Source organism: Diprion similis, chromosome 7 (genome assembly GCF_021155765.1).
Source record: "Diprion similis isolate iyDipSimi1 chromosome 7, iyDipSimi1.1, whole genome shotgun sequence".
NCBI classification, from domain to species: Eukaryota; Metazoa; Arthropoda; class Insecta; order Hymenoptera; family Diprionidae; genus Diprion; species Diprion similis.
Window position 1 is genome coordinate 3,283,859 of NC_060111.1, and position 13,347 is coordinate 3,297,205.

Genomic DNA, 13,347 nt, shown 5'->3' on the forward strand with positions numbered 1-13,347 from the left:
GACTGCGATTAATCGATTCCTCTCGCAAAATCACGTCGGAATAGTACCCTAAAGAATTAATTGCAGCACTTTTCAAAGTCGTCGAAATTTTCGCCAAAAATGCAAAGGGGTTAGCCTTGGATTTTTTTTGGCCGAAAAATCTTTTGTCTGGGAATCGATCCGTATGACGCTTTTTAGACTAATTCGACGCCCAGGAACTCAGAAAACACATGAAAAATAGCCTAGGACCAGCAGCAGAGAAATGACGATGAAAATCTGCAGTTTGTCGGCTGTAACTTTGCAGGTGTTGCTCGCAGCGTATCGGGACTGCGATTAATCGATTCCTCTCGCAAAATCACGTCGGAATAGTACCCTAAAGAATTAATCGCAGCACTTTTCAAAGTCGTCGAAATTTTCGCCAAAAATGCAAAGGGGTTAGCCTTGGATTTTTTTTGGCCGAAAAATCTTTTGTCTGGGAATCGATCCGTATGACGCTTTTTAGACTAATTCGACGCCCAGGAACTCAGAAAACACATGAAAAATAGCCTAGGACCAGCAGCAGAGAAATGACGATGAAAATCTGCAGTTTTTCGGCTGTAACTTTGCAGGTGTTGCTCGCAGCGTATCGGGACTGCGATTAATCGATTCCTCTCGCAAAATCACGTCGGAATAGTACCCTAAAGAATTGATTGCAGCACTTTTCAAAGTCGTCGAAATTTTCGCCAAAAATGCAAAGGGGTTAGCCTTGGATTTTTTTTGGCCGAAAAATCTTTTGTCTGGGAATCGATCCGTATGACGCTTTTTAGACTAATTCGACGCCCAGGAACTCAGAAAACACATGAAAAATAGCCTAGGACCAGCAGCAGAGAAATGACGATGAAAATCTGCAGTTTTTCGGCTGTAACTTTGCAGGTGTTGCTCGCAGCGTATCGGGACTGCGATTAATCGATTCCTCTCGCAAAATCACGTCGGAATAGTACCCTAAAGAATTAATTGCAGCACTTTTCAAAGTCGTCGAAATTTTCGCCAAAAATGCAAAGGGGTTAGCCTTGGATTTTTTTTGGCCGAAAAATCTTTTGTCTGGGAATCGATCCGTATGACGCTTTTTAGACTAATTCGACGCCCAGGAACTCAGAAAACACATGAAAAATAGCCTAGGACCAGCAGCAGAGAAATGACGATGAAAATCTGCAGTTTTTCGGCTGTAACTTTGCAGGTGTTGCTCGCAGCGTATCGGGACTGCGATTAATCGATTCCTCTCGCAAAATCACGTCGGAATAGTACCCTAAAGAATTAATTGCAGCACTTTTCAAAGTCGTCGAAATTTTCGCCAAAAATGCAAAGGGGTTAGCCTTGGATTTTTTTTGGCCGAAAAATCTTTTGTCTGGGAATCGATCCGTATGACGCTTTTTAGACTAATTCGACGCCCAGGAACTCAGAAAACACATGAAAAATAGCCTAGGACCAGCAGCAGAGAAATGACGATGAAAATCTGCAGTTTTTCGGCTGTAACTTTGCAGGTGTTGCTCGCAGCGTATCGGGACTGCGATTAATCGATTCCTCTCGCAAAATCACGTCGGAATAGTACCCTAAAGAATTAATTGCAGCACTTTTCAAAGTCGTTGAAATTTTCGCCAAAAATGCAAAGCCTTGGATTTTTTTGGGCCGAAAAATTTTTTGGCTGGGAATCGATCCGTATGACGCTTTTTAGACTAATTCGACGCCCAGGAACCCAGAAAACACATGAAAAATAGCATAGGACCAGCAGCAGAGAAATGACGATGAAAATCTGCAGTTTTTCGGCTGTAACTTTGCAGGTGTTGCTCGCAGCGTATCGGGACTGCGATTAATCGATTCCTCTCGCAAAATCACGTCGGAATAGTACCCTAAAGAATTAATTGCAGCACTTTTCAAAGTCGTCGAAATTTTCGCCAAAAATGCAAAGGGGTTAGCCTTAGATTTTTTTTGGCCGAAAAATCTTTTGTCTGGGAATCGATCCGTATCACGCTTTTTAGACTAATTCAACGCCCAGGAACTCAGAAAACACATGAAAAATAGCATAGGACCAGCAGCAGAGAAATGACGATGAAAATCTGCAGTTTTTCGGCTGTAACTTTGCAGGTGTTGCTCCCAGCGTATCGGGACTGCGATTAATCGATTCCTCTCGCAAAATCACGTCGGAATAGTACCCTAAAGAATTAATTGCAGCACTTTTCAAAGTCGTCGAAATTTTCGCCAAAAATGCAAAGGGGTTAGCCTTGGATTTTTTTTGGCCGAAAAATCTTTTGTCTGGGAATCGATCCGTATGACGCTTTTTAGACTAATTCGACGCCCAGGAACTCAGAAAACACATGAAAAATAGCCTAGGACCAGCAGCAGAGAAATGACGATGAAAATCTGCAGTTTTTCGGCTGTAACTTTGCAGGTGTTGCTCGCAGCGTATCGGGACTGCGATTAATCGATTCCTCTCGCAAAATCACGTCGGAATAGTACCCTAAAGAATTAATTGCAGCACTTTTCAAAGTCGTCGAAATTTCCGCCAAAAATGCAAAGGGGTTAGCCTTGGATTTTTTTTGGCCGAAAAATCTTTTGTCTGGGAATCGATCCGTATGACGCTTTTTAGACTAATTCGACGCCCAGGAACTCAGAAAACACATGAAAAATAGCCTAGGACCAGCAGCAGAGAAATGACGATGAAAATCTGCAGTTTTTCGGCTGTAACTTTGCAGGTGTTGCTCGCAGCGTATCGGGACTGCGATTAATCGATTCCTCTCGCAAAATCACGTCGGAATAGTACCCTAAAGAATTGATTGCAGCACTTTTCAAAGTCGTCGAAATTTTCGCCAAAAATGCAAAGGGGTTAGCCTTGGATTTTTTTTGGCCGAAAAATCTTTTGTCTGGGAATCGATCCGTATGACGCTTTTTAGACTAATTCGACGCCCAGGAACTCAGAAAACACATGAAAAATAGCCTAGGACCAGCAGCAGAGAAATGACGATGAAAATCTGCAGTTTTTCGGCTGTAACTTTGCAGGTGTTGCTCGCAGCGTATCGGGACTGCGATTAATCGATTCCTCTCGCAAAATCAGGTCGGAATAGTACCCTAAAGAAATAATTGCAGCACTTTTCAAAGTCGTCGAAATTTTCGCCAAAAATGCAAAGGGGTTAGCCTTGGATTTTTTTTGGCCGAAAAATCTTTTGTCTGGGAATCGATCCGTATGACGCTTTTTAGACTAATTCGACGCCCAGGAACTCAGAAAACACATGAAAAATAGCCTAGGACCAGCAGCAGAGAAATGACGATGAAAATCTGCAGTTTTTCGGCTGTAACTTTGCAGGTGTTGCTCGCAGCGTATCGGGACTGCGATTAATCGATTCCTCTCGCAAAATCACGTCGGAATAGTACCCTAAAGAAATAATTGCAGCACTTTTCGAAGTCGTCGAAATTTTCGCCAAAAATGCAAAGGGGTTAGCCTTGGATTTTTTTTGGCCGAAAAATCTTTTGTCTGGGAATCGATCCGTATGACGCTTTTTAGACTAATTCGACGCCCAGGAACTCAGAAAACACATGAAAAATAGCCTAGGACCAGCAGCAGAGAAATGACGATGAAAATCTGCAGTTTTTCGGCTGTAACTTTGCAGGTGTTGCTCGCAGCGTATCGGGACTGCGATTAATCGATTCCTCTCGCAAAATCACGTCGGAATAGTACCCTAAAGAATTAATTGCAGCACTTTTCAAAGTCGTTGAAATTTTCGCCAAAAATGCAAAATGCCTTGGATTTTTTTGGGCCGAAAAATTTTTTGTCTGGGAATCGATCCGTATGACGCTTTTTAGACTAATTCGACGCCCAGGAACCCAGAAAACACATGAAAAATAGCATAGGACCAGCAGCAGAGAAATGACGATGAAAATCTGCAGTTTTTCGGCTGTAACTTTGCAGGTGTTGCTCGCAGCGTATCGGGACTGCGATTAATCGATTCCTCTCGCAAAATCACGTCGGAATAGTACCCTAAAGAATTGATTGCAGCACTTTTCAAAGTCGTCGAAATTTTCGCCAAAAATGCAAAGGGGTTAGCCTTGGATTTTTTTTGGCCGAAAAATCTTTTGTCTGGGAATCGATCCGTATGACGCTTTCTAGACTAATTCGACGCCCAGGAACTCAGAAAACACATGAAAAATAGCCTAGGACCAGCAGCAGAGAAATGACGATGAAAATCTGCAGTTTTTCGGCTGTAACTTTGCAGGTGTTGCTCGCAGCGTATCGGGACTGCGATTAATCGATTCCTCTCGCAAAATCACGTCGGAATAGTACCCTAAAGAATTGATTGCAGCACTTTTCAAAGTCGTCGAAATTTTCGCCAAAAATGCAAAGGGGTTAGCCTTGGATTTTTTTTGGCCGAAAAATCTTTTGTCTGGGAATCGATCCGTATGACGCTTTTTAGACTAATTCGACGCCCAGGAACTCAGAAAACACATGAAAAATAGCCTAGGACCAGCAGCAGAGAAATGACGATGAAAATCTGCAGTTTTTCGGCTGTAACTTTGCAGGTGTTGCTCGCAGCGTATCGGGACTGCGATTAATCGATTCCTCTCGCAAAATCACGTCGGAATAGTACCCTAAAGAATTAATTGCAGCACTTTTCAAAGTCGTCGAAATTTTCGCCAAAAATGCAAAGGGGTTAGCCTTGGATTTTTTTTGGCCGAAAAATCTTTTGTCTGGTAATCGATCCGTATGACGCTTTTTAGACTAATTCGACGCCCAGGAACTCAGAAAACACATGAAAAATAGCCTAGGACCAGCAGCAGAGAAATGACGATGAAAATCTGCAGTTTTTCGGCTGTAACTTTGCAGGTGTTGCTCGCAGCGTATCGGGACTGCGATTAATCGATTCCTCTCGCAAAATCACGTCGGAATAGTACCCTAAAGAATTAATTGCAGCACTCTTCAAAGTCGTCGAAATTTTCGCCAAAAATGCAAAGGGGTTAGCCTTGGATTTTTTTTGGCCGAAAAATCTTTTGTCTGGGAATCGATCCGTATGACGCTTTTTAGACTAATTCGACGCCCAGGAACTCAGAAAACACATGAAAAATAGCATAGGACCAGCAGCAGAGAAATGACGATGAAAATCTGCAGTTTTTCGGCTGTAACTTTGCAGGTGTTGCTCGCAGCGTATCGGGACTGCGATTAATCGATTCCTCTCGCAAAATCACGTCGGAATAGTACCCTAAAGAATTAATCGCAGCACTTTTCAAAGTCGTCGAAATTTTCGCCAAAAATGCAAAGGGGTTAGCCTTGGATTTTTTTTGGCCGAAAAATCTTTTGTCTGGGAATCGATCCGTATGACGCTTTTTGGACTAATTCGACGCCCAGGAACTCAGAAATCACATGAAAAATAGCATAGGACCAGCAGCAGAGAAATGACGATGAAAATCTGCAGTTTTTCGGCTGTAACTTTGCAGGTGTTGCTCGCAGCGTATCGGGACTGCGATTAATCGATTCCTCTCGCAAAATCACGTCGGAATAGTACCCTAAAGAATTAATCGCAGCACTTTTCAAAGTCGTCGAAATTTTCGCCAAAAATGCAAAGGGGTTAGCCTTGGATTTTTTTTGGCCGAAAAATCTTTTGTCTGGGAATCGATCCGTATGACGCTTTTTGGACTAATTCGACGCCCAGGAACTCAGAAATCACATGAAAAATAGCATAGGACCAGCAGCAGAGAAATGACGATGAAAATCTGCAGTTTTTCGGCTGTAACTTTGCAGGTGTTGCTCGCAGCGTATCGGGACTGCGATTAATCGATTCCTCTCGCAAAATCACGTCGGAATAGTACCCTAAAGAATTAATTGCAGCACTTTTCAAAGTCGTCGAAATTTTCGCCAAAAATGCAAAGGGGTTAGCCTTGGATTTTTTTTGGCCGAAAAATCTTTTGTCTGGGAATCGATCCGTATGACGCTTTTTAGACTAATTCGACGCCCAGGAACTCAGAAAACACATGAAAAATAGCATAGGACCAGCAGCAGAGAAATGACGATGAAAATCTGCAGTTTTTCGGCTGTAACTTTGCAGGTGTTGCTCGCAGCGTATCGGGACTGCGATTAATCGATTCCTCTCGCAAAATCACGTCGGAATAGTACCCTAAAGAATTAATCGCAGCACTTTTCAAAGTCGTCGAAATTTTCGCCAAAAATGCAAAGGGGTTAGCCTTGGATTTTTTTTGGCCGAAAAATCTTTTGTCTGGGAATCGATCCGTATGACGCTTTTTGGACTAATTCGACGCCCAGGAACTCAGAAATCACATGAAAAATAGCATAGGACCAGCAGCAGAGAAATGACGATGAAAATCTGCAGTTTTTCGGCTGTAACTTTGCAGGTGTTGCTCGCAGCGTATCGGGACTGCGATTAATCGATTCCTCTCGCAAAATCACGTCGGAATAGTACCCTAAAGAATTAATCGCAGCACTTTTCAAAGTCGTCGAAATTTTCGCCAAAAATGCAAAGGGGTTAGCCTTGGATTTTTTTTGGCCGAAAAATCTTTTGTCTGGGAATCGATCCGTATGACGCTTTTTGGACTAATTCGACGCCCAGGAACTCAGAAATCACATGAAAAATAGCATAGGACCAGCAGCAGAGAAATGACGATGAAAATCTGCAGTTTTTCGGCTGTAACTTTGCAGGTGTTGCTCGCAGCGTATCGGGACTGCGATTAATCGATTCCTCTCGCAAAATCACGTCGGAATAGTACCCTAAAGAATTAATTGCAGCACTTTTCAAAGTCGTCGAAATTTTCGCCAAAAATGCAAAGGGGTTAGCCTTGGATTTTTTTTGGCCGAAAAATCTTTTGTCTGGGAATCGATCCGTATGACGCTTTTTAGACTAATTCGACGCCCAGGAACTCAGAAAACACATGAAAAATAGCCTAGGACCAGCAGCAGAGAAATGACGATGAAAATCTGCAGTTTGTCGGCTGTAACTTTGCAGGTGTTGCTCGCAGCGTATCGGGACTGCGATTAATCGATTCCTCTCGCAAAATCACGTCGGAATAGTACCCTAAAGAATTAATCGCAGCACTTTTCAAAGTCGTCGAAATTTTCGCCAAAAATGCAAAGGGGTTAGCCTTGGATTTTTTTTGGCCGAAAAATCTTTTGTCTGGGAATCGATCGGTATGACGCTTTTTAGACTAATTCGACGCCCAGGAACTCAGAAAACACATGAAAAATAGCCTAGGACCAGCAGCAGAGAAATGACGATGAAAATCTGCAGTTTTTCGGCTGTAACTTTGCAGGTGTTGCTCGCAGCGTATCGGGACTGCGATTAATCGATTCCTCTCGCAAAATCACGTCGGAATAGTACCCTAAAGAATTAATTGCAGCACTTTTCAAAGTCGTCGAAATTTTCGCCAAAAATGCAAAGGGGTTAGCCTTGGATTTTTTTTGGCCGAAAAATCTTTTGTCTGGGAATCGATCCGTATGACGCTTTTCAGACTAATTCGACGCCCAGGAACCCAGAAAACACATGAAAAATAGCATAGGACCAGCAGCAGAGAAATGACGATGAAAATCTGCAGTTTTTCGGCTGTAGCTTTGCAGGTGTTGCTCGCAGCGTATCGGGACTGCGATTAATCGATTCCTCTCGCAAAATCACGTCGGAATAGTACCCTAAAGAATTGATTGCAGCACTTTTCAAAGTCGTCGAAATTTTCGCCAAAAATGCAAAGGGGTTAGCCTTGGATTTTTTTTGGCCGAAAAATCTTTTGTCTGGGAATCGATCCGTATGACGCTTTTTGGACTAATTCGACGCCCAGGAACTCAGAAAACACATGAAAAATAGCATAGGACCAGCAGCAGAGAAATGACGATGAAAATCTGCAGTTTTTCGGCTGTAACTTTGCAGGTGTTGCTCGCAGCGTATCGGGACTGCGATTAATCGATTCCTCTCGCAAAATCACGTCGGAATAGTACCCTAAAGAATTAATCGCAGCACTTTTCAAAGTCGTCGAAATTTTCGCCAAAAATGCAAAGGGGTTAGCCTTGGATTTTTTTTGGCCGAAAAATCTTTTGTCTGGGAATCGATCCGTATGACGCTTTTTGGACTAATTCGACGCCCAGGAACTCAGAAATCACATGAAAAATAGCATAGGACCAGCAGCAGAGAAATGACGATGAAAATCTGCAGTTTTTCGGCTGTAACTTTGCAGGTGTTGCTCGCAGCGTATCGGGACTGCGATTAATCGATTCCTCTCGCAAAATCACGTCGGAATAGTACCCTAAAGAATTAATCGCAGCACTTTTCAAAGTCGTCGAAATTTTCGCCAAAAATGCAAAGGGGTTAGCCTTGGATTTTTTTTGGCCGAAAAATCTTTTGTCTGGGAATCGATCCGTATGACGCTTTTTGGACTAATTCGACGCCCAGGAACTCAGAAATCACATGAAAAATAGCATAGGACCAGCAGCAGAGAAATGACGATGAAAATCTGCAGTTTTTCGGCTGTAACTTTGCAGGTGTTGCTCGCAGCGTATCGGGACTGCGATTAATCGATTCCTCTCGCAAAATCACGTCGGAATAGTACCCTAAAGAATTAATTGCAGCACTTTTCAAAGTCGTCGAAATTTTCGCCAAAAATGCAAAGGGGTTAGCCTTGGATTTTTTTTGGCCGAAAAATCTTTTGTCTGGGAATCGATCCGTATGACGCTTTTTAGACTAATTCGACGCCCAGGAACTCAGAAAACACATGAAAAATAGCCTAGGACCAGCAGCAGAGAAATGACGATGAAAATCTGCAGTTTTTCGGCTGTAACTTTGCAGGTGTTGCTCGCAGCGTATCGGGACTGCGATTAATCGATTCCTCTCGCAAAATCACGTCGGAATAGTACCCTAAAGAATTAATCGCAGCACTTTTCAAAGTCGTCGAAATTTTCGCCAAAAATGCAAAGGGGTTAGCCTTGGATTTTTTTTGGCCGAAAAATCTTTTGTCTGGGAATCGATCCGTATGACGCTTTTTGGACTAATTCGACGCCCAGGAACTCAGAAATCACATGAAAAATAGCATAGGACCAGCAGCAGAGAAATGACGATGAAAATCTGCAGTTTTTCGGCTGTAACTTTGCAGGTGTTGCTCGCAGCGTATCGGGACTGCGATTAATCGATTCCTCTCGCAAAATCACGTCGGAATAGTACCCTAAAGAATTAATTGCAGCACTTTTCAAAGTCGTCGAAATTTTCGCCAAAAATGCAAAGGGGTTAGCCTTGGATTTTTTTTGGCCGAAAAATCTTTTGTCTGGGAATCGATCCGTATGACGCTTTTTAGACTAATTCGACGCCCAGGAACTCAGAAAACACATGAAAAATAGCCTAGGACCAGCAGCAGAGAAATGACGATGAAAATCTGCAGTTTGTCGGCTGTAACTTTGCAGGTGTTGCTCGCAGCGTATCGGGACTGCGATTAATCGATTCCTCTCGCAAAATCACGTCGGAATAGTACCCTAAAGAATTAATCGCAGCACTTTTCAAAGTCGTCGAAATTTTCGCCAAAAATGCAAAGGGGTTAGCCTTGGATTTTTTTTGGCCGAAAAATCTTTTGTCTGGGAATCGATCGGTATGACGCTTTTTAGACTAATTCGACGCCCAGGAACTCAGAAAACACATGAAAAATAGCCTAGGACCAGCAGCAGAGAAATGACGATGAAAATCTGCAGTTTTTCGGCTGTAACTTTGCAGGTGTTGCTCGCAGCGTATCGGGACTGCGATTAATCGATTCCTCTCGCAAAATCACGTCGGAATAGTACCCTAAAGAATTGATTGCAGCACTTTTCAAAGTCGTCGAAATTTTCGCCAAAAATGCAAAGGGGTTAGCCTTGGATTTTTTTTGGCCGAAAAATCTTTTGTCTGGGAATCGATCCGTATGACGCTTTCTAGACTAATTCGACGCCCAGGAACTCAGAAAACACATGAAAAATAGCCTAGGACCAGCAGCAGAGAAATGACGATGAAAATCTGCAGTTTTTCGGCTGTAACTTTGCAGGTGTTGCTCGCAGCGTATCGGGACTGCGATTAATCGATTCCTCTCGCAAAATCACGTCGGAATAGTACCCTAAAGAATTGATTGCAGCACTTTTCAAAGTCGTCGAAATTTTCGCCAAAAATGCAAAGGGGTTAGCCTTGGATTTTTTTTGGCCGAAAAATCTTTTGTCTGGGAATCGATCCGTATGACGCTTTTTAGACTAATTCGACGCCCAGGAACTCAGAAAACACATGAAAAATAGCCTAGGACCAGCAGCAGAGAAATGACGATGAAAATCTGCAGTTTTTCGGCTGTAACTTTGCAGGTGTTGCTCGCAGCGTATCGGGACTGCGATTAATCGATTCCTCTCGCAAAATCACGTCGGAATAGTACCCTAAAGAATTGATTGCAGCACTTTTCAAAGTCGTCGAAATTTTCGCCAAAAATGCAAAGGGGTTAGCCTTGGATTTTTTTTGGCCGAAAAATCTTTTGTCTGGGAATCGATCCGTATGACGCTTTTTGGACTAATTCGACGCCCAGGAACTCAGAAAACACATGAAAAATAGCATAGGACCAGCAGCAGAGAAATGACGATGAAAATCTGCAGTTTTTCGGCTGTAACTTTGCAGGTGTTGCTCGCAGCGTATCGGGACTGCGATTAATCGATTCCTCTCGCAAAATCACGTCGGAATAGTACCCTAAAGAATTAATCGCAGCACTTTTCAAAGTCGTCGAAATTTTCGCCAAAAATGCAAAGGGGTTAGCCTTGGATTTTTTTTGGCCGAAAAATCTTTTGTCTGGGAATCGATCCGTATGACGCTTTTTGGACTAATTCGACGCCCAGGAACTCAGAAATCACATGAAAAATAGCATAGGACCAGCAGCAGAGAAATGACGATGAAAATCTGCAGTTTTTCGGCTGTAACTTTGCAGGTGTTGCTCGCAGCGTATCGGGACTGCGATTAATCGATTCCTCTCGCAAAATCACGTCGGAATAGTACCCTAAAGAATTAATCGCAGCACTTTTCAAAGTCGTCGAAATTTTCGCCAAAAATGCAAAGGGGTTAGCCTTGGATTTTTTTTGGCCGAAAAATCTTTTGTCTGGGAATCGATCCGTATGACGCTTTTTGGACTAATTCGACGCCCAGGAACTCAGAAATCACATGAAAAATAGCATAGGACCAGCAGCAGAGAAATGACGATGAAAATCTGCAGTTTTTCGGCTGTAACTTTGCAGGTGTTGCTCGCAGCGTATCGGGACTGCGATTAATCGATTCCTCTCGCAAAATCACGTCGGAATAGTACCCTAAAGAATTAATTGCAGCACTTTTCAAAGTCGTCGAAATTTTCGCCAAAAATGCAAAGGGGTTAGCCTTGGATTTTTTTTGGCCGAAAAATCTTTTGTCTGGGAATCGATCCGTATGACGCTTTTTAGACTAATTCGACGCCCAGGAACTCAGAAAACACATGAAAAATAGCCTAGGACCAGCAGCAGAGAAATGACGATGAAAATCTGCAGTTTTTCGGCTGTAACTTTGCAGGTGTTGCTCGCAGCGTATCGGGACTGCGATTAATCGATTCCTCTCGCAAAATCACGTCGGAATAGTACCCTAAAGAATTAATCGCAGCACTTTTCAAAGTCGTCGAAATTTTCGCCAAAAATGCAAAGGGGTTAGCCTTGGATTTTTTTTGGCCGAAAAATCTTTTGTCTGGGAATCGATCCGTATGACGCTTTTTGGACTAATTCGACGCCCAGGAACTCAGAAATCACATGAAAAATAGCATAGGACCAGCAGCAGAGAAATGACGATGAAAATCTGCAGTTTTTCGGCTGTAACTTTGCAGGTGTTGCTCGCAGCGTATCGGGACTGCGATTAATCGATTCCTCTCGCAAAATCACGTCGGAATAGTACCCTAAAGAATTAATTGCAGCACTTTTCAAAGTCGTCGAAATTTTCGCCAAAAATGCAAAGGGGTTAGCCTTGGATTTTTTTTGGCCGAAAAATCTTTTGTCTGGGAATCGATCCGTATGACGCTTTTTAGACTAATTCGACGCCCAGGAACTCAGAAAACACATGAAAAATAGCCTAGGACCAGCAGCAGAGAAATGACGATGAAAATCTGCAGTTTGTCGGCTGTAACTTTGCAGGTGTTGCTCGCAGCGTATCGGGACTGCGATTAATCGATTCCTCTCGCAAAATCACGTCGGAATAGTACCCTAAAGAATTAATCGCAGCACTTTTCAAAGTCGTCGAAATTTTCGCCAAAAATGCAAAGGGGTTAGCCTTGGATTTTTTTTGGCCGAAAAATCTTTTGTCTGGGAATCGATCGGTATGACGCTTTTTAGACTAATTCGACGCCCAGGAACTCAGAAAACACATGAAAAATAGCCTAGGACCAGCAGCAGAGAAATGACGATGAAAATCTGCAGTTTTTCGGCTGTAACTTTGCAGGTGTTGCTCGCAGCGTATCGGGACTGCGATTAATCGATTCCTCTCGCAAAATCACGTCGGAATAGTACCCTAAAGAATTGATTGCAGCACTTTTCAAAGTCGTCGAAATTTTCGCCAAAAATGCAAAGGGGTTAGCCTTGGATTTTTTTTGGCCGAAAAATCTTTTGTCTGGGAATCGATCCGTATGACGCTTTCTAGACTAATTCGACGCCCAGGAACTCAGAAAACACATGAAAAATAGCCTAGGACCAGCAGCAGAGAAATGACGATGAAAATCTGCAGTTTTTCGGCTGTAACTTTGCAGGTGTTGCTCGCAGCGTATCGGGACTGCGATTAATCGATTCCTCTCGCAAAATCACGTCGGAATAGTACCCTAAAGAATTGATTGCAGCACTTTTCAAAGTCGTCGAAATTTTCGCCAAAAATGCAAAGGGGTTAGCCTTGGATTTTTTTTGGCCGAAAAATCTTTTGTCTGGGAATCGATCCGTATGACGCTTTTTAGACTAATTCGACGCCCAGGAACTCAGAAAACACATGAAAAATAGCCTAGGACCAGCAGCAGAGAAATGACGATGAAAATCTGCAGTTTTTCGGCTGTAACTTTGCAGGTGTTGCTCGCAGCGTATCGGGACTGCGATTAATCGATTCCTCTCGCAAAATCACGTCGGAATAGTACCCTAAAGAATTGATTGCAGCACTTTTCAAAGTCGTCGAAATTTTCGCCAAAAATGCAAAGGGGTTAGCCTTGGATTTTTTTTGGCCGAAAAATCTTTTGTCTGGGAATCGATCCGTATGACGCTTTTTGGACTAATTCGACGCCCAGGAACTCAGAAAACACATGAAAAATAGCATAGGACCAGCAGCAGAGAAATGACGATGAAAATCTGCAGTTTTTCGGCTGTAACTTTGCAGGTGT